The sequence below is a fragment of the Sarcophilus harrisii genome, chromosome 2 (assembly GCF_902635505.1).
Source record: "Sarcophilus harrisii chromosome 2, mSarHar1.11, whole genome shotgun sequence".
Classification (NCBI taxonomy): Eukaryota; Metazoa; Chordata; class Mammalia; order Dasyuromorphia; family Dasyuridae; genus Sarcophilus; species Sarcophilus harrisii.
In genome coordinates, this window is record NC_045427.1 from 658,772,080 (window position 1) to 658,792,977 (window position 20,898).

The window sequence follows — 20,898 nt, forward strand, 5'->3', positions numbered from 1 at the left end:
CCTCCCCAAGAAATATTAACTTCAGGAGAGAGAGTAACATGGACTTTTCAGTAAGAAATCTTGAGATCCACAGGTATATTTCCAGCCAATCCTAGGGAAATGCAGCAATCAAATGATCATTTACCAAGTGTTAAAGTCAACAAAATCTCTTATTCTTGCACCTTGAGCAGATTGTTTGAATGAAAGGTAATAAGGTTTCTGCATAATTAAACAAGTCCAGGTACAACCTAATAAGTACTGAGGAACTCTTCAGGGCACACAAGTGGAATAATGACTGGCCTGGGTTGACATCCTGCCATTAACTCTTTCAGATAAAATGTGTCTCTATAAAGAGAGGCCCAAGGACCCTCCATGATCTACTCAGGAAAAGGACTTCATCAACTGTCCATTCTGCCCAGAGTTGTGAAGGGACGAGTCCACTCCGATTCTCTACAGTTCCTATGATATACACCAGCTACAATTTTCTATACTCCAGGAGAAGAGCCCCCAAAGCCCCCAAAGCCCTCCTGGTTGGTGTGTTTGTCCTCATTGGAGTTACAAACAATCACCCTACTTAGTTAGGAAAGGCTGACAAGACCCAGAAGTTTGCACATTGGATGACATCAGGAAACGCTTTTCACTGACACTTTTGAGCAAAACCTTCCTGTTCCCTTTGGCCGTCTGGACTCTGTTCTCTTTTAGGATACCACCACATACTCAGACAGCATTGACAGAAGTTGTGACCACAGTTCAAGGAGGTGGGATTCACCAGGATAGTGAGACATTATTAAGAGAAAACTGATCACTAACAGCAGGGATTCACTCTTCTTCTGGAGTGTTCACCATTTGGGGTGCAAAGTCTTCCTTTTCCCTCCATATCATTCCATCACACCTTCTGAGTTTTCAGCCCTTGTGAGGGCTACAAGGAATAACTGAATCAAGCGGTTCTGTAGGGGGGCCCAGTGGCGGTGGTACTGCCCACTGGGCCCCTAGAGTTTTACTCGAGAGAGTGACAAATAAGACTGAGGAGCACTTGAGAAAAGGAAAGGGCCAGTTGTTTTTTCAGTTTACAATAAGCAAGCTAGCTCTCTGCTTATAGAACTTTTTCAGAGGAAACTGAAAAATGGAGTGACATGCTTAATCATTTACAATCCTGGCACTATTGAGCAGCCTCAGAAGCATGTGGCTTGCATGTTAGATTGGGCTCCCAGTAGGCTGCTTTCCTCTGCAGACAGATGTCTACATCTGTCAGTCAGTCAATAAATGGACATTTATTTAAACCCAACTATATGCCAGGCACTGTGCTAAGCACTTGGGATATAAAGAAGGGCAAAAGCAAATCCTTCAGATGTTTTCTGCCCCTTCCCACAGAAAGCTCACTCTGCTCCTGGATATCCCAGATTTCCTGGGATTCCTGTGGCCTCTCCCTCTGATTATCTGGTTTCTTCCCAAACTTTCATTTTAATGAGGGCACCCATGGGCTTTCTGACTCCAGGACCAGAACTCTATCCACTGAGCCAAGCTGTCATTATGCCTTGTCCTTTTCCAAAGAACAATCGCATCACTGATTGATGTCTTGTCTTGCAGGGGAATTGGATTTAAGTGAGTTTCACAAAGTTGTGACCTTTCCTCTCTTCCTGAGTCATCAAGTCTAGTGGAAAGACAAAAATCAGAACAATCTGCGATGGCCTGACATGCAAAGGATGACCATGGTGTGTTCCATATCTCCACATCCCTGCTTCAACCTTCACATCCATGGAAGAGACTGCTTCCATCTGCTCATTCCAGGGAAGGACTTCCCATGCATGGAGCAGACCCCAACTCACCAACTGCTCTGAAACCTGCCCATTACTCTCAGTGTGATTTAGTCCACTGGCCAAGATGGTTGAACCGAGTAGGGAGCTCCTCATGATAGAGCTCTTTCTACAGGTGAGAGCTTGGTGGAAGGTAACGGGACGGGACGGACAGCCCTGAAAGGCACTCCGCAAGCCCTCATGCTGCAGGTTCTAGTTTTCCCTGAGCACCTCATACGCTGAGCCACCTAAGCTGCCTCGCAGGGTCACTTGGCTTCAAGTGTCTGAGGCGGGACTTGAACTCAGGTCTTCATGATCTATCTACTGTACCACATAACAACCCCAAGAAAATCATGATAGTTACTGTAATGTAAGTTAATAACGCATCCTTGCATTTCCAATAGAATTAACTGCTTCCTTAGTCTAGAAATTGCAGTCTACATTCTCTTCCCATTTGGACAGACCCTAGCTCTTGTCCTTTGTAAATTCTGTCACTTTTGTCTTCCTTGATCATGCATCAAAGATCGTGGCCTGTGGCTCCACCATCCGCTAAAGATCTGACTTCATCAGTGTCCAGTGACTTGGTTAATAAAAGGCACCTGGTTTGCACTTGCAGTAGGATCATTTCCCACATAATCCTGCCTATTCCATGCTCTGTACACTTAATTGATGCTGTGGAAAGTAGAAATAGATTAACCATTTAAAAGCTCTCCTCTTTTCACTTCATCTTTCCTTGAGAAAGAAAATTCCAAAAAAAAATGCAAATACTAGTTTTGGGGATTGTGGTTTCAGGGGAAGAATTCCTAAGAATTGGAAATATTCAAATGGTGGTGCATTTTCTTATTGGGATTATTGTTCACATACAAAGATCAGACTGCATGAATCTGATATCGCTTCCAATTGGCCATTATAGTTTTATCATTTTCTCATAAACCAGTTTTTGGGGGGTTGATTTGGTTTACAAAATATCCATGATGCATAATGTTGCTCAGTGGAACGAAAACCAAATTTGCAATCATATAAAGTCCGGGTTCAAATTCTACCTCCTGCTCTTACTATTTCTTTGGCTAAATGACTTCTTTTCTCTTTTCCTGAGACAATTACAGAATACTCCTTCTGCAAGTTTAGAATCATTCCCAGGGTAATGTACTCCACTTGGCCACACAGTTTAAAACAAGGAACAATGGGGTGGGGGGAAAGCTAGAAAGAGGCAAACATTTTCCCAGCCATCAGAGCATTCCTCCAATGGAATGTTTTTGCCTGGAAAGGGAGTAGATTCCCCCTCACTGAAGGTCTGCTTGCAAGCAAGTCCATGGATCTACCTGTCTTCAATGTGGAAGTGAGAATACTTCTGTCCTGGTTGCATAATGCACAGCATCAGGGACTCTTCCACTCCAACATTCGCTAATCTGTTCCTGACAAGTCATTGGTCAATAATAAACAACCTCTATACTGAGCAAATCCCCAATTCTTTATGAAGTCACTGAACATGGATTTGTTGGTGTTGTAGAATATAATAATTGATTTTCAAATTCTAAGGGGATATCATAGCCTATAAGCCTATGCCAACTCCACATCCTCTTTCTAAAAGAATTCTCTGAGCCATTAATTCAGCAATCATTTGGAAAGGTCGACATGTACTGTCTACCTGACACTATGATGGTCACCGTGAAGTTCAAATGCCATACTACAGTTTTTGAACCGGTGGCATTTGTCCTCTAGACAAGGAAGGAAGCCAGACAACCCATAAATGAAATAACAAGAAAATGTGAGGCTATAAGAGGCACTACAAAGCAATTTGAGCTCTCTCTTCAAATGGTGGAGTTTGAAAGAAAGAAGAAAGGGCAATGATCTCTTGTGAGCATGTAGAGTACAGGAAACCAATTTAGAGAACCTTGCTAGGGATGTGAAAAGATTTGGTAGAACATGAATCAATGGAAACACCATTCTAGGCACGGGTGTGGAGGTGAACCCGAATATTCCTGCACATTCAGGATAAAATGAGTAATCTGTAAGGTTCATGTATCAGAGAAAAAGTTGAAATGGTAAACCTACTTTAGGCAAAGAAAATTGTACAAAATCTATGATGAATTATAATGCAAATCACTTTTTAAAATTTCTAGATTTAGGAGAAGATAATGGAAGAAATACCAATAGGATATACTTTTCTCAATATCACCAAGTACATTAACAAAAAATCAAGAAAATATAAATGATAGAAATTCTGAAAACAAATGATTAAAATAACAAAAACAATGACCAAGTCTACTTCTGACACCATGAACAATAAGATAAATTATAAAATATAATAAAAAATCATAGAAGCAGAGATTGTTAACAATGAGAAGGGAAATGTATGGAAGTCAACCTCAAGAGTAACATCAGAAATGGAACAAATGATTCTTCTAGTCATAAGAAAATAGTTCCTGAATATACCAAAGTATTTACATGGATAAACAGAGTTAGTAAAAAATTAAGAAATGTAGAATATTTGGGTAGATCTAAGTCATTTTTCAATAATGTTAAATTAAATAATTTTGGGAATCTATATGGAAAACATCAATGAAATTTAAAAACAACAAAACCAACAACGGAATTTTTATACCTAGAGGGAAAATGGTAGCTAACCTCAAATATAGAAAATATAGAGCAGGAAATAATCCAATATGAAAAACAAAAGATTTGGAAGCAAAGGAAATGAAAATTTTTGACCATGAGGACACATCAAGGAGGGGAAAATCTGACTTGTCAAGCTTTCAAGTAAAGTATGAAGATGATAATAATCAGACCACTCTTTCAGGAAAGCATACAGGAAATTTCTTCAGAAGTATTGAAAATAAAAGACATATCACACAAAAAATTAATAGGGGAAAAAAGTGAAAGATCTGAATCCAATCCATTCAGATGCATTTATCAGTAAACTTTAAAACTACATTAAGAACCAAAGATTCTCTTCAGAAAGTAAGATGGTTGCAAAACAAAAATAAAACATCAATTTAAAATGCATAGCTTTGCTTTTTAATTCCAAAAGATCAACAACTAAATCTATTTTGTAAGTACATAAAACATTTCTCTTGAACGTTTCTTTTACATGTTAATATTTTCAGATCTCTCAGGAAACAAAAATGTCGTAAATATGTCAAATGGTTATGAACATCGTACAATTTTCTCTAGATGGCAATAATTAAGAGCTCAGACTTTGATAGCAAAATTAGTTCCCCAGCTAAGTGGAGCACTCTTTTTGAAAACAAAATATTGACTCTGACCAATTCCTTTAGGCCCAGCCTCATAAGTTATATTATTTTTGATTTTGTTGTTGTTGTTCAGTGGTTGTGGTGATGGGAGTGGTAGTGGAGAAAGCAATTTATTCTTGCACAACTTCTGATCTGGGAATTCAGTTCAGTGCATTCCATTAACTGGTTTCTGGGATACAGATCCTCCACAAAAAGGTTTTATATTTAATTATGGACAATACTATTCATACATATCAATACATCTAACATGTATAAAATTAAACACAAAATAATCTGAGAGAGGAAGGAGTAATTGTGGGGATCAACTCTTCAAGCTAAAAGATGAAGTGGTTCAAGTCCTAACTCACCTCAAGCAAGACACTAGAGAAATAATTTAAAAAGGGAAGCAGTTCTTTCCCATGATGATTTTGCATTCTACGGTACAGAACAAAAAATAAAGCTGTGACAAATGGCGATCCCTACTCAAAAGTATTTCGACTGTCAGAAAATCAGCAGATATACTTATTTAAATGCTAACTTCACACAGTCATAGTATTCATATTCCATACTTCTTCTTATGGAAATGGACAGATGTGATCCTTAAGCATTTTCTTAACCTGTGACATTTTTTGTCCTTTTATTTTATTATTTCCCCATTGGAAACCTAACTCTAGCCAGAAATTTTGTTTTATTAATTCTATTAAAACATTTTTCAGAAACGAGTGCAGCAAGAGGGCTGGCTGTCATGACAATTTTTTTTTGCATTCATACATTTCCTAACTGAAATCATCCATGACCCACCTCACATCACGTGTAAAATACAGCACCATACACTGTAGTTTTGTGCAGTTCATCAGATGCTACTTCCCTTTTATTTTTCATCTATCTAAAAGGTCGGACTTTGTGCCCTTGAACAACTTAGCATCATTGGGAAAACTGCAGTAAGTATTCAACTTCAATTACCTTGTCTCTTTTGCCCGTGTGATTCTGAACTTGCAGCCCAACCGATGTCGGTCAAAATTAAGTATTCTGATAGTCTGACTCAATGATCTGCCCATGCATTTGCCCATCACAGACTAATAACAGCCATTCTTCATTCTGGGCAGACTGTGCTAATCATAAGCTTCCTTGAAAGGTTCCTGTAGCATCCTGGGACCCACTGAAGTAAGCCCAAAGGAGAGCTGGTCCAAAACAAAGATTCCCTAACCCTCCAACCTGGACTGCACAACACATCCAACATAGCATCTTCAGACAACCCTTTCATAATAAGAGCACCATCCTCCCTCTCTTCAGTCTCACTGAATATTGATGATCAGACAATCCTAGGACAAAGTAATCAGTGTTACAGCGTTTGGCAAGGACTGATTTACCGTTCCTTCTCTAAATGTGAGATCTATGTCAATTGGCCATTGGGTAAATATGCTACTGAAGGAATAGAACAACATCAATATTGACATTGTGACTATAAATGACACTAGAAAACATGGGGAAGTTGCCACCCCAAGAAGGATTGCTGAAATAAAAGAGCCTAAAGAACTGATTTCCATCTTTATCCCGATGCAACGAGAGGCACAATTCACTGCAATGTGGCATCTCACCTTATGGAATAATGATGAGTTTTTACTCATCCAAAGGACATCCATGGTGACGACTATAGCTCCGCCCGGGGCCCACGGTGGCCACTCGGAATAAAGAATAAGCCACATATTTTCTAAGACCTAAAGATCTTGTATAGATCACTCAGACCGTACAGGCACATTCTGTGAATTCCAAAGTTATTTAAACTCTTTCCATTTTGATATTCCTTTTTCAGATGCAACAATCTAGCCAAGTCATTCTCAATGATAAATGGTCAAAGAATATGAATGGACAGTTTTCAGATGAAAAAATTAAAGCCATTTATAGTTATATGAGAGAAAGCTCTAAAAATCACTATTGATACAGAAAAGCAAATTAGGAGAACTCAGAGGTACCAGATTGGCTTCTCAGATTGGCTAAAATCACAGGAAAAGATAATACTAAATGTTGGAGGGGAAGTGGGAAGACTAGGACACTAATGCATTGTTGGTGGAGTTAGGAACTGATCCAACCTTTCTGGAGAGCAATTTGATCCTGGGCCTAAAAGGGCTATAAAATTGTGTATCCTCTCTGAGCCAGCACTCTCACTACTGCATCTGTACCTCAGAGATAGTAGAACAGAGAAAAGGACCCCTATGTCCAAAAATGTAGCAGTTCTTTTTTATAGTGGGAAGGAACTAGAAATTGAGTGGATACCAATTAGTTGAGAAATGGTGAATTATGGTATAACGACGTAATGGAATATTATTGTTCTAGAAGAAATGATGAGCAGGTTGATTTCAGAAAAGCCTGGAAAGACTCACATGATGAACTGATGCTTAGTGAAGTGAGCAGAACCAAGAGAACATCATTCGTAGGAGATGATCAACTATGATGGACTTGGCTCTTCTCAACAAGGCAGATGTTTCATGTCAATTCCAATAGACTTGGGGTGGAAAATGCCGTCTGCATCCAGAGAGAGAACTATGGAGACTGAATATGGATTGAAGCACAGTATTTTCACCTTTTGTTTCTTTGTTGGAATTTTCTCTCTCATAGTTTTTTCCCCCTTGGTCAGATTTTCTTGCAAAATATGACAAATATGGAAATACATTTAGAAATATTGTACATATTTAACTTATATTAGATTGCCTGCAGTCTTGGGAAAGAAGGTGATAAGAGGAAGGAGGAGAAAAAAAATTGGTAAATGTAATCTTACAAAAGTTAATGTTGAAAATTATTTATATGTTTTTGGGAAAATAAAATACAATTGAGAGGAAAAATGTAATGCTGATTATTAGCATCGCAGTTTCTGAAGCTCTTCTGCAGAGGCTACTCTGGGAAAGACAAAGAAAATGCTTTCAGGGGCCAATGAACAGGGAGTTGGGCCTCCAGCATTGGGCGATTGGGGGGCAAGACTAGAGGGAGGAGGAGCCAGGGCCTCACAGATATTCTGGTAGCAAACTCCTCAGTAGGAACAGGTGGGACACCTGGAATTGTGTGTGTGTGTGTGTCCACAGTATCTATGATCTTGTTTGTCTCTGTGCATGGGGTTAAGAGAGGGTCTGGGTTGGGAGCCAGAAGCAGCAGAGCAATAGTAAGAATTTGCTGATTTTTCTAAATAAAAAGGATAATAAATATATACGTATGTGTGTGTGTATGAATGTGTGCACTTATACTATTGTATATACATGCACATGATATGCATAATGCATGCACTGGAAATACATATAAAACACACATACATTACACCTCCCATAAACCCTAGATTATCAATGTCTGTAACACAGGATAATATTTCTCTGTCCTGCCTTGTATGGCATCTGGCAATTAAGTTCAAAAATATTCATCTATTAGGGCAGCTAGATGGTGCAGTGAATAGAGCACCAGCCCTGAAGTCAGGAGTTCAAATCTGACCTCAGACACTTAGCACTTCCTATCTGTGTGACCCTGGGCAAGTTACTTAACCCCAATTGCCTCAGCCAGAAAATAATAATAATAATATTAATAATAATAATAAATATTCACCTATCTTTATTTGAAATCCTTTATCCTTCCTAGGCCTAGTAAGGAGAAAGTGTTGATTATCAAATATGTCCCCTATGTCCCTTGTTCAACTACCACCAGTGGGCTGAAGAAATTACCTGCAAGCATCATTAAGTTGAGATCCCATGCCTGGTCTTTCCTAAGGCCTGGTGGCACAGTGGATCGGGCTCTAGGTTCAAATATGGCCTCAGACACGTATCCACTGTGTGACCTTGGGCAAGCCACTTAACCACGCTCTGCCTCAGTTTCCTTACCTCTAAAATAACCTTTGAAAAATTGTTGTGAGGATAAAACGAGAGATTAGGGAAGTGCTTTGGAAAAATGGCTACACAAGCATACTGCTTACTTTTCGAATCTCCAACAGAGAAAGTCGTCCAACTCTTGCTTTTGAGGTTTCAAATAAACACGTACAAATTATCTTCCTTAAAAACTTTAAGTCTGTCAGGTTAAAATGCTAAAACAGATTAAAACAAGGGAAACATCCCTGCCTTGTCCACACAAATGTGCTTCTGAAACTAGGACTTAGAATTCATTGTCAATCTCCTGGTCAATAAGAGGACTGTTGGTCCAGTCCACACCCCGTCCCCGAAGTTTACAGAAACTCCTTTAGGATTGGGATTGGGGCTTTTCTTGGGCTTCCCAAGGATACTCTTAGAATTTCTTCATCCACAGCCCCAGTATATAAAAAGGAAACACAAAGACAGTTGTTGGAGATGAGCCCTCCCCAGCTCCCCCCTTTCATCTCATTATCCGCTCAGTCATTGTGTTTCCTTCCAATCCCTGAGCTTGACTGATTGATGAAGGAGATCACGGCGGGAACATCCCAACACCTGTCGGAAATTAAGCCGCATTCATCTTTCTGGAGAAAATTAAAAAGTACTTACTTATTGTTTGGCTTTGCCAGGGTACACGGAATGTCACTCCCGGATGTGGGTGAGGAAATTACATGAGAATCGGAGAACTCGGGGCCGTAGATCATTCTCAACACTTCTTAATGGAGGAGCTGAGGAGAGAGGGGAGAAGAAAGCCGATGGTGGGGCTTGTTAGTTCCTTGTTAATGATCTGCTTGGTGGCTTAATGGGGGAAGGTGGGGGCTGCGGTTAGAAGTGGGAGAGCTTCTTGAGGTGCATTTACATAAATCTTTTAGGAAAATATTCAGGCCCTTTTCACCCCCCCCCCCAGATTGGAATCAGTACCTCAAATATAAACCAACAGTGGAAAATATTACACACGTTTCAGAACACACCATTTTCCCCTCAGCCCCCCTTTCACTAGTCTAACCATCCTGAGGATTGTAGTTCCCATCATTACATTTATGCAGCACCTTCTGTGTGCCAGGTACTGTGTTAACACTCTAGAGAAACAGCCCTGGGGTTATGATGTCCTTTTTAGTATTCGGGAAACTCATAAGATCAGGTGACATGACCTAGCCAGGGTCACACATCTGGATGTGTCCGGGGCCAGATTGCAACCCCCAGACCCCAGACCCTCTCCACTGCACCGCCTAACCCAGTCAGGGCACCGTGGGGTAAAATAGTGGGGAGGTCAGGACACCGAGTATCCTTGGAGTGGGCATTTCCTCAGCTGACCACGGCCATGGGGCCTGGTATGTGAGTGGAGTTCTTCCTGGTCCTTTGGTTGTTTGGGGAATAACACAGTCAGTCAGTCAGTCAGTGAGTCAGTCAGTCTGCAAATCAAGAAGCAGCGAGGCATTGAGCGAGTGCTGCAGATCGTTCTGCCATGAGGAAATGACATGATAATGAGGACGCCTCATGTGAAGAAGAGCATCCTTCAAGGTGCAGATGTAGCAGTTATGGAGGGGAAGCCATTAGCAGCTGGAAGGAGAGCGAGAGCGAGAGCGGAAGCGGAGCCAGAGGGGACAAAGGCCAGAAAGCCCTTGTGGCAGAGCTGAGGTGGGAGGACGTTCCTAGCATGGCCTAAAGGTGACGGCCTGGAAGCACAAAGACACATAGTCAAAGGGGTTTTCTCCTTTGGTGCCTCTCCTGCAGAGCCCATGGGAGATCCCAGGAAGAGTTGGGGGGCCAGAAGAGTATTGTGAAAGGCCTGTTGGACATTAGGGTGATAGCTCCCCAAAGCAATAGGGACCATCAGTGTTTGGGGTGGAGGGGTCGGCAGATTCACCCCACCCCTTAGAAGTAGCACCAAGGTGGCAACTGACCGCTCTGAGCGCAGGCTGCGCAGTTCACGTAGAAGGCCCACGTAGGGGGCCAGCCAAGCAGTAACGGGCATGGATGGCACCTGCAAACGTTGTATTTCCAAATGTTGTTGAAGGGGGAAACAGCAAGATTTGGGAATAGGTTGGGTGAGAGTGATGAGTCAAGGAGGAACTCACAGTCGTGAGCCCGGCTGGGTGCCTTGTGCCCTCTCAAGGAAGATGCAAATCAAGAAGATGAGACCCTGTTTTAGACATGTTGAGTTTGAGATGCTACAAAGGTAGGTGGGTGTGTGTGCTCCTGGAACATTTATCAGTCCATCCCATGTCCTTTATACTCCATGACCAGCACTCTGTGGATCTTGTACTCCTCTTTGATTTCCTTCCTTCCTTCCCTCCCTTCCTTTCCTCCTTTCCTTTCTTTCATTTCCTTCTTTTCTTCCTTTCCTCCTTTCCTTCATTCACTCCATCCTGTCTCTTCTTTTACATTCAGAGCTTCCTCAGATTGATTCTGTGACTGGATGGTGTCTTAGTGGGGCAGACTCCAGAGATAAGAAATTACTGAGTCCATGGGCTGCTGGGGGAGGGGGGGGGGAGTAGGGCACATAGTAGCAGACTTGAAGTCAGCTACTTTTCTGTCTGTGACCCCTCGCAACTCATTCTATCCCTTTCTGCCTCAGTTTCCTCATATATGAAAATAGGGATAATCATGGCACCCACTTCACAAGTGAATTGAGAAGTGTCTAAAGCACTTGTCTCAGTTTCAAGCTGATAATATGTGCTTAATAAATGCTTATTCCCCTGCCCTCCAATAAACATTTATTAAGTTTCCTCTCAGCCTCCCTGAGTCACACTCCCCTGCCTCCCTGTCTCATCCCCTGGACCCCAGCTCCGAGGCTCCGGCTGCCTCCACAATGTTTAATTGTTGCCAACTTTTGAGTCTGAGGTCCAGATGAGCAATGGTGCTTTTCCAGCCCCATACACAACCATAAAACAATGCATGGCTGAGAGGAAAGCTCAGTTGCTAGGAAAACCAGTGTCATTTTTAGGACTCCAAGGGGTCACTGTAGCTCATTTTGGGATGTAACCCTCAGTTGTCCTGTGGATGGAGAAGGAAGCAGCTACCGGGAATATGCCTGATGTTGGAGGTTTGGGAGGAGTCTTGTCTTTAGGCCTCTTGGCCACAGCCTGGCCTAAGTACACCAGTGGGGCTCCTGCCTGCTCTAGGCCGCTATGGGCAAACAGGGGCATGGCCTGCCAGCCTTCAGTTTGGGCGAGGCTGGAAGTTCCTGCCATCCCTACCAACCATGTGGTGCTGCCTGTAGAGTTAGTCAAGTTACAAGGTGAACGCTCTGTCAGACAGCATTTCATGGACCTCCCTGTCACAGCCTCCATCCTCTGAGAGTTTCACACCTGCCTCCCTCCCTCCCTCTAGTGTTGGGGGCTCCTGCCAGACCATGGTCTGCAGCCAAGCGCCCATTACTCGGGGTCCTTAGCAGTAGGTTGGAAACTCCCAAACCCGGGACAGACAGGAGAGCCCCGTGGGCAACTTCATTGTGCTGAACTAAAAGGACCCATAAGTTTCTCATGAGAACCTGAACCTCACATGCTAGGTCAAAGTGACAAGTGTGACCATAGAGTGATCTTGCCTCTTTCTGTTCTTCCCCTTACTTGGGTACCACACCTGTGATAAAATCAGTTACTGTTCTTGGAAAATACTGACCCTGGAAAGTCCCCTTCAACCCATTCCCACCACTGCCTGCATCCTAAGCTCATTCCCCCCTGTTGGGAGCCACAATCTCAAAGCTGATTGGCAAAGCCCAGCACTGAGAGCAAATGTGCCCAGCACTCGTGCAGGAACAACATTTCTTTCTATGATTCCCATTAGTGGACTACTGTTTCCTATATTTTTTAAACATATCTGGTGACAAGGGGAGTTTGTGCAAGTTCACTAGAAATGATTCCACCTGCATATTCTGTCCTAATAACACTAATCTCTCACTGAGACAAATGATAAAGGAGAGAACACCATGGAAAGCATTGTCACTATGGAAGAGAAAGAATCCAAAGGTCCAGGAAATAATGGGGTTTACCAACTTAGACTCAGAAAAGAGCAGTATATCTAGGAACCAAAAGATGGTTAAAGCATACCTAGGAACTGCCCTAAAGGCCAATGTATATGGTTTCAATCAGGGAAGTAAAGAAATCAAACAATCCTTAGAATTGACAAGATATAAGTAAACTAACAAAATTCACTGACTCATTAACCCTGTACAACCTTTACCTTTCAATATTGGCTTTATGTAATATAATCAATAATTACCATTTAACCATAAAAAAAACTTACTCAAATATGGAATGTCAAATGTAGTAACATATAAAGGTCACTAAGTCAGACACATGACTGAAGACCATGTTGACCTAAAGAAAAGTATATGATCATGATATAGTATAAAATAAAGCCTGAAGGAGCCTGAGAGAAGTGGGAGCATCACTTCCACTAGTTCCTCACTCACTCCCCATGGCTCCTGTCTTCCTTTGACTCTGACCCTATTTCTCCTGCTCAGCTCCCTGGATCCTCCGCAGAGGCTGGACCCCTGCACCTGCCATTGTCTGTGTCCTGTTTTTCTTTTAGGCTGTGAAAAACTTACTTTTCTTGTATAACAGCTGCCTGATGATAAATAAGGAAATGACCCAATGCTTTCTCTTCACTTCCATTACCACCTGCTTGCTTTGCTAGTTACAATCCTATATAAACTCTGTGCCTCAGTTCCTCTGCACCAAATGCTTTGGACCCATGGGTCAGCTAGCTTATTCAATGCTCCATTTTAAAATTGAACCACTCTCTACTCGCCTCAGTATCTCTGGTGTTACAATTGAGCCAATAGCCCTTCATGGCATCCTCCAGAGAGTACAAACTTTAGGGGAGAAAATGTCTAATCTGATGAAATGCACATTCAAGTTTTAATATTCAAGTGGCTGAGGTGAGGTTCAACTCAGGCTGACAGGGAAGGGAATCCCTTAAGCCCAAGCAGTCCCATCAGCAGAGAGTGTGAGAAACAAAGCACCGAGAACAGGGGAGAGTGTGAATCTTCCCTTCTTAGCAGGTCTGGAGAGCAGCTGAGCCCAAATCAGCCAGAGAATCATGTTAGTCGAACCTCAGATATGGACGGGATCTAGAGTCAGGTAGACCTGAGACAAAATCCAGGCTCCCACAATAAATTATTTAAACCCTATGTGAAATGGGAATAATAATTGCATGGCACCCAGAAAAGTTGTTAAGAGTCAAATAAGTTCCTATTAGTAAAATGCATCACAAATTTTAAATCTCTATTTAATACAGGAACAATACCAGTGGCATTTGTTAGTATTGTACTAATCTCTCTTTCTCTCCTTTCTCTCTTAACTATTAAAAAGTGTGGGAAGTGGATTGTGGCTCCTTTTGGGAGTGAGAACAATAATATCAATGGTATTTAAGAGGTTTTTTAAAGCACCTAATTAAGATCAAAAGGTTGTGTGTGAATTTATATATGTTGTATAGGATGCTCTAGATGTCCCATTCTGTAACACAGAAAACAAAAATATAAATAAGAATCTTTCCTTCAAAATACTAATTTCAAGAATGTAGACATTTTTAGCCAACATAAAAACAACTATAATATAAGCAAATTAAGACATTTCCTTATTGGTCACTTGTAACCAGGGACATCTCATTTTTATACCCAGAAAATTCTCCAGAAGAACTGAGATAAAAGGATTCTGTCATATTGGGCACTGTGGTTAAAACAATGAAAATAGACAACATGGATGTGATTCCTGAACTCTACAAGCCTTGTCTTCAATTCTGTCATCATTGTCTGGAAAAAAAATCTTAGAAAAATATGTAAATGATCTCTTGGTGAATTCTCCCCATTTCATAATACATTTCCTCTCTCCATCTATCTGAGAAGCGAGCCAGCGGGGGCACCTTGACCATCCCCAAGGTCTGCCCAGCTCCTTGAAAACACCAATTTAGAGGTCAAGGCTTCATCCTTTTGACTCCTTCCCATTTTTCTCTCTGTGTCTCTTGAGATAAAGCTATTCCAATCCATCAGAGTAGCTACTACTAGTGGACCAGGATATCCACTCGTATCAAAATTATGTTTTATGCTTGTCATTCTCTGTCTAATACAAACACCTCCTGCTTATTCAAACTAGCTCCCACTATGGCAGCACATTTCTATGAGGTTAAGTCTAATTCATATCCATTAGTCGACAGGCGTCCTTGTGAAGATTATTTTTGCCAGCCTGTTATGCCTTCTCATCTCTCACAATGAAGGCCATCTGTTGCCATGGTGCCTGCCCATTTTCTTTTGTTATAGAAAACAAAAAAGATCTTTGGTTAAAAACCAGAAGGTGACTGAGGGTAAATGAGTTAAAGCTTGGCAATTAGATCTTCCAGTGGGAAGATCCTGAACTGTCTTATGTGTTCCTATTCCAGAGAGAGTTAGATCCCTCCCTATAAATCATGTAAGTCAACAACCTCTATCACCATAAATCGCCACTTCAGGAATGGGGAACTTCCCAGACACTAAAAGTCAAGTCTAGTCAACAAATGTTTCCTAAACCCTTATTATGTGCCAGGCAACAGGCTAAGTGTTGGGGACACGACTTCCTCAAGAAGTTGGCAGTTCAATTATACTAACAATCATTTTTAAGAATTTCTACACAAAAAGTCCCTCATTGCCTCCTCTCCTGTGCTGTGCCTGGGGCAGATAGCAACTTTGCCTACCAGTAGTCTGTGAATTGTCAGCTTATTCCACAATAATGCTTTTTCTCTTTCAACTATGATTAGGGAAGGTTGGGATCAAGTGCCCACTACTTGTTATATAGTGTGTTAAGAGCTTTGCAAATATTTTCTCATTCCATTACTCAATAGTTCATTCAATCCTTCATTTAAATATTGAGTTTCCAACTGGGTACCTAAGATAGTGGAATACCTCTGCTTCCACTATCACTTGGAGTGAGTGCATGAATGAGTGAGTGTGTGAATGTGTGTGTGTGTGTGCGTGTGTGTGTGTATGTGTGTAAAGGGGAGGTTAACAAGTTTTAAGAAACTATTTTTTTTCTTTCATTTCTAGAACAGACCCCTTTCTTCCTTCTTCCTTGCACAAAACCCTGTGAATTTTTCTTGCATCAAGTCTGAAAAAGCTTAATTTCTTATTACCATCGTCAAGGAGAAAAACAAAACAAAACAAAATATGACAACAACAACAACAACAACAACAACAACAAAAAGCTGTCCATTCTCTTCCTTTCTCCATCTGCATGGCCATGTGCAAAAAATCCCTTTGGTTGAATTATTTTGCGTGTCCAGCCGTTATCACATCCCTGGTTTTTAATCTACCATCATCACGTGTCTAGTGGACCTTCCTCATTTCTTAATTGTCTACAATACTTTGTAACTTTTCTGGCTTTCCTCCAGGACCCAAAAAAACTCATTGATGACAAAATCTTATCATTTTGAAAGATGCCTGATATCAACCTGAGGTACTCATTTCCTCAACACTTCTGTGTGTCTAGTCAGAAGGTGGAGAGCCATGAATGGAAGTTTGGGGCACTCCTCCTTTGGAGAGGAACATCATGCAGAAAACATTGTATTTCTCACTTGGCCACAGTACTTTGGAATTTTCCACTATTTTCTGTGTTAATTATCTGCCCAATTCCCTTCCCCATCCTTGATTTCCAGTTCCTAGAGAATAAATGTCTTTATTCTATATTTATCCTCAGTGTTTAGCACAATGCCAGACACAATATAGATAATATTTACTGACTGACATTTCAAACTAAATACAATAAAACAATGTTATTTGTTATCACTTCCCTAATAAATACTTTCAATCTGGTACTCCCCAGTATGTCTTTGGTGCTTCCTTCTTTGTAGAAGATATCAAACTTCTTACATTTTTTGTAAACTGACATTATCTTTGTCTCTGCACTCTTCTCTACCTTCTCATGTCCATTTATTTGTCAAATCTTGTATTTTCTATTTCTGTTAGCAACTTTGATATCTGGCTCTCCCTCAATAGAGCAAACGCTTTTGTTCAGATTCTTATGCCTCTTAAAAATCAACTCTCTAAGTGGTCTTCAGGCTTCTAAAACTCTAGTTGGTCTCTCTGATACTTATATTAATCACAGTAGCCTCCCTGATAAATTTTGGGATTATTTGATTTTAATGTATTGTCACAATTTAATAAATAGAATAATATATTTGGCTACAAGAAATCAGATGAAGGGCTGGAGTCAAGATGGCAGAGATAGTGATTCTTTTTGACCTTCTCCTACAACCCTCAAACTAATTTTCAAATCAAGCCTCTGAATAAACTCTGGACAGCAGAATCCACAAAATATTGGGAGTGCAACAAATTACCAGCAGAAGATAATTTCAAAGACCCCAGAAAAGTCTGTTTCAATCAGGCACAGAGGGCAGTGGCCAAGCGAAAACAGGTCGAGCACAGACACCAATGCAGACAGTGCAGAGCCAGGGTGGTGCGGGTTCCATGGGCCAGAAACTCTACAGGGAGGAATCTACAACAGTGTTTACCATTCTGCCCTGGCTGCAAGCCAGTAGAGCAGCAGAGAAGTTATAAAACACCCAACATAAACACAAAAAGGTAAATAGTGAATCCCAAAACAGAATCTCATGGGACCTAGCCATGCCCACCCAACATCAGGAGTTAGTCAGCACAAACCCAGCGTGCACTTAGATAAATCAAACCATAAAATAAATAAGAAAGAAGTTAAGGAGGTATTAGATATGATAGATCTTTGGAGGAAATTGAGTGGAGACAGAAAAGAGTACACATTCTTTTCGTTAGTTCATGAAACCTATACAATAATTGACCATATATTAAGACAAAAAGACCTCAAAATCAAATGCAGAAATGCAGAAACAGTAAATTCATTTTTTCAGATCCTAATGCAATAAAAATTACATTCAATAAAAGACCAAAGGAAAATAGGCCAAAAAGTAATTGGAAACTAAACAATCTCCTCCTAAAGAATAAATGGGTGAAGCAGCAAATCATAGAGCTAGTTCTGGGGAACCACACATTTTCATACATTTCACAGTGGGGTGGGTCCAGGGAAAGCTGTGTCCACCACTCTATATACTCTGGTCTATAGCCAGAAAGGGACCTTTTTCTCCTGCAGCCAGAAGTGATAGCATCTTTCTTTGCCTAAGAACTGTTACCAGATTTCCTTCTGACAAACCCTAAGGGCTCTTATCTTCCCTGTATCTCTGACCCAGATTTGTGTGGACAAGAGAGCCACCAATCTATTCTAGTTGTATCAGTGCCAGAAAAGCACTAGGTCACCTCCTCCTGACCCAACATCCTCCTACCTTCTCTCTAGGCTACCACAGATACTCTGGTCACTGTCATGATCACACTGAAGACTCCCTATTCTGTGGGCACCCTGGATGGCCCTGCCCTTGTATGACAGATCACTCACACTAACCTCTTAAGGCTTAATCTTCTAAGGGGGGAAATTTCTCAGTCTGACCTTTTGATGGCTCTTCTGCTCCAAAATTTGATTTCATCATTTATTTTAAAGAATTTTGGATGGGAATATTGGGAGAATTTAACTCAGTAGCTTCCTGTATTCCATCAATTTGGCTCCATGCTCCTGTTCTTTATATAAGAAAATGCTCTTCAGGACCAGGAGACCATTATATACTTCAACAACAATACTATATGATGACCAGTTCTGATGGACCTGGCCATCCTCAGCAACAAGATCAACCAAATCATTTACAATGGAGCAGTAATGAACTGAACCAGCTATGCCCAGCGAAAGAACCCTGGGAGATGACTAAGAACCATTACATTGAATTCCCAATCCCTATATTTATGCCCACCTGCATTTTTGATTTCCTTCACAAGCCAATTGTACAATATTTCAGAGTCTGATTCTTTTTGTACAGCAAAATAACGGTTTGGTCATGTATACTTATTGTGTATCTAATTTATATTTTAATGTATTTAACATCTACTGGTCATCCTGCCATCTGGGGGAGGGGGGGAGGGGTAAGAGGTGAAAAATTGGAACAAGACGTTTGGCAATTGTTAATGCTGTAAAGTTACCCATACATATAACCTGTAAATAAAAGGCTATTAAATATATATGTATATATATATATATATATATATATATATATATATATATACAAAATAACCAATAAAGATGACATAAAAAGTAAAAAAAAAAAAAAAAAGAAAATGCTCTTTTTAAAAAATTCTCTGTCTTTAAAACATATTTTGGTTAACTGTTTCCCAATTACATGCAAAAACCCCCAGCATTTTATTTTTTTTAAATTGAGTTCCAAATTATCTTTCTCCTTTTTGTCTCTCTACCACCCCTTGAGAAGGCAAGCAATATGATATCAATTATATATATATATAATATGAGAAATTATATAAAACACATGTCCATATTACCTATGTTGCAAAAACAGAAACAAAACAGAACCTCACACAATTGAAGAAAAAACAATTAAGATATGCTTCACTTTGCACCCAGAGTTCATCAGTCTTCTCAGGAAATAGTATTTTCACCATAGGTTCTTTCAAAGTATCTTGGATCCAGGACTAGATAAATTTCCTTGATCCAAGTAAGGAAATCTTTCCCAGCTGATCATCATTAGAATATTGCTGTTTCCATAGATAATGTTCATTTGGATCTGCTCACTTTATTTTGCTTAAGTTCATATAAAATTTCTTAGGTTTTTCTGAAACCTCTTGCTCATTTCTTATAGCACAAAAGAGTATCCCATTACTTTCATATACCCTGACTTGTTCCTCTACTCAATTTCTAATTCTTTGCCACCACAAAAGAAGATTATATATTTTTATACAAATAAGTCCTTTCCTCCTTTTAACCCAGGGCTTGAATTGCTGAGTTAAAGGGTTACACAGTTTTTAATAGATCTTATTCCAAATTGTTCTATAGAATTGTTAGATAAATTCACATCTCTACCAAACAGTACATTACTGTTCTTATTTTCCCACATCTCCTCCAGCATTTATCTTTTCTTTTTGTATTATGTTAGCCAGTCTGCTAGGTGTGAGATCACAGAATTGTTTTAATTTACATTTTTCTAATCAAAAGTGATTTAGATTATTTATTAATGCAACTATAGATAAATTTAGTTTTTTCTTCTGAAAATTGCCAATTATTTTTGTAAAACTTGCTCAATTCACCCTATTATTTGAGAGATGAGGACTTTATTAGAAAAAAATCTATAATTCTTCCATTTCCTGATTTACTTTTAATTTCAGTGGCATTGGTTTTATTTGTGCACAAATTCACCATTTTACTTTCTGTGATCCTCTTTTCTTCTTATATATATAAATCCTTCCTTTGTCCAATTGATATGACAGGTACATTTTTCTGCGAGCTCCTAATTCACTTAAGATATTGCCCTTTATGTCTAAATCATTCATTCATTTTGATCTTATCATGGTATATAATAGGAAAAGTTGGTCCCTGCTTTTAATAAAAAAGGGATATTAAAAGAGAAATCTCTGAATTGTATGTAAGTAAATAAACTACTGTTTTTCAATTACCACACTTAACATGCCAATTCCATTTATGTTTAATTAGGTTTGGAAAGTGCTTGACATAGAACATCTTAATTTTCACAATTATTTCACTCAACTGCTAGCAGTTAACAGATGAGAAACTTAGATTTAGAAATCAAATTATATATCCAGAGTCACATAGTCAAGAATTGAGTTATGATGTGCATTAAGGTCTGAGAGCCAATTTTGATACTCTGACCACTATATCAAATCCCCCTAATGCAGATAAAAAAAGGTATACTAGCAACAAGTTGTCTTTTTCTTAAAATATTTTTAAAGACATCTCCCAGACAACAGTTCATTGATTTCAATTTACTTTCAATTACTCAATGTGCTTAAAGGAAATCGAGGTCTAATGAGTCAGGACAAATGGCTTCGATCCTTGCCTTTGCCATTTCCCTGTTGCATGACCTTGAATAAGTCACTTTAACTTAATTTTGAAAAATTGATCTTATCTTTGAAAAATTGATGCACAGCATTAATATCAAGTCATCCTA

General features: G+C 39.9%; 1 long non-coding RNA gene across 1 annotated transcript in view; it reads right to left on the reverse strand.

The window, feature by feature from the left end:
- The window catches only part of LOC116422013, a 68,533-nt gene that overhangs the window by 26,884 nt on the left and 20,751 nt on the right, over positions 1-20,898 (reverse strand). Inside the window, exon 3 of the long non-coding RNA XR_004232617.1 lies at positions 9,493-9,611. This is a non-coding gene — a long non-coding RNA (uncharacterized LOC116422013). The remainder of the gene's footprint in view (positions 1-9,492; positions 9,612-20,898) is intronic.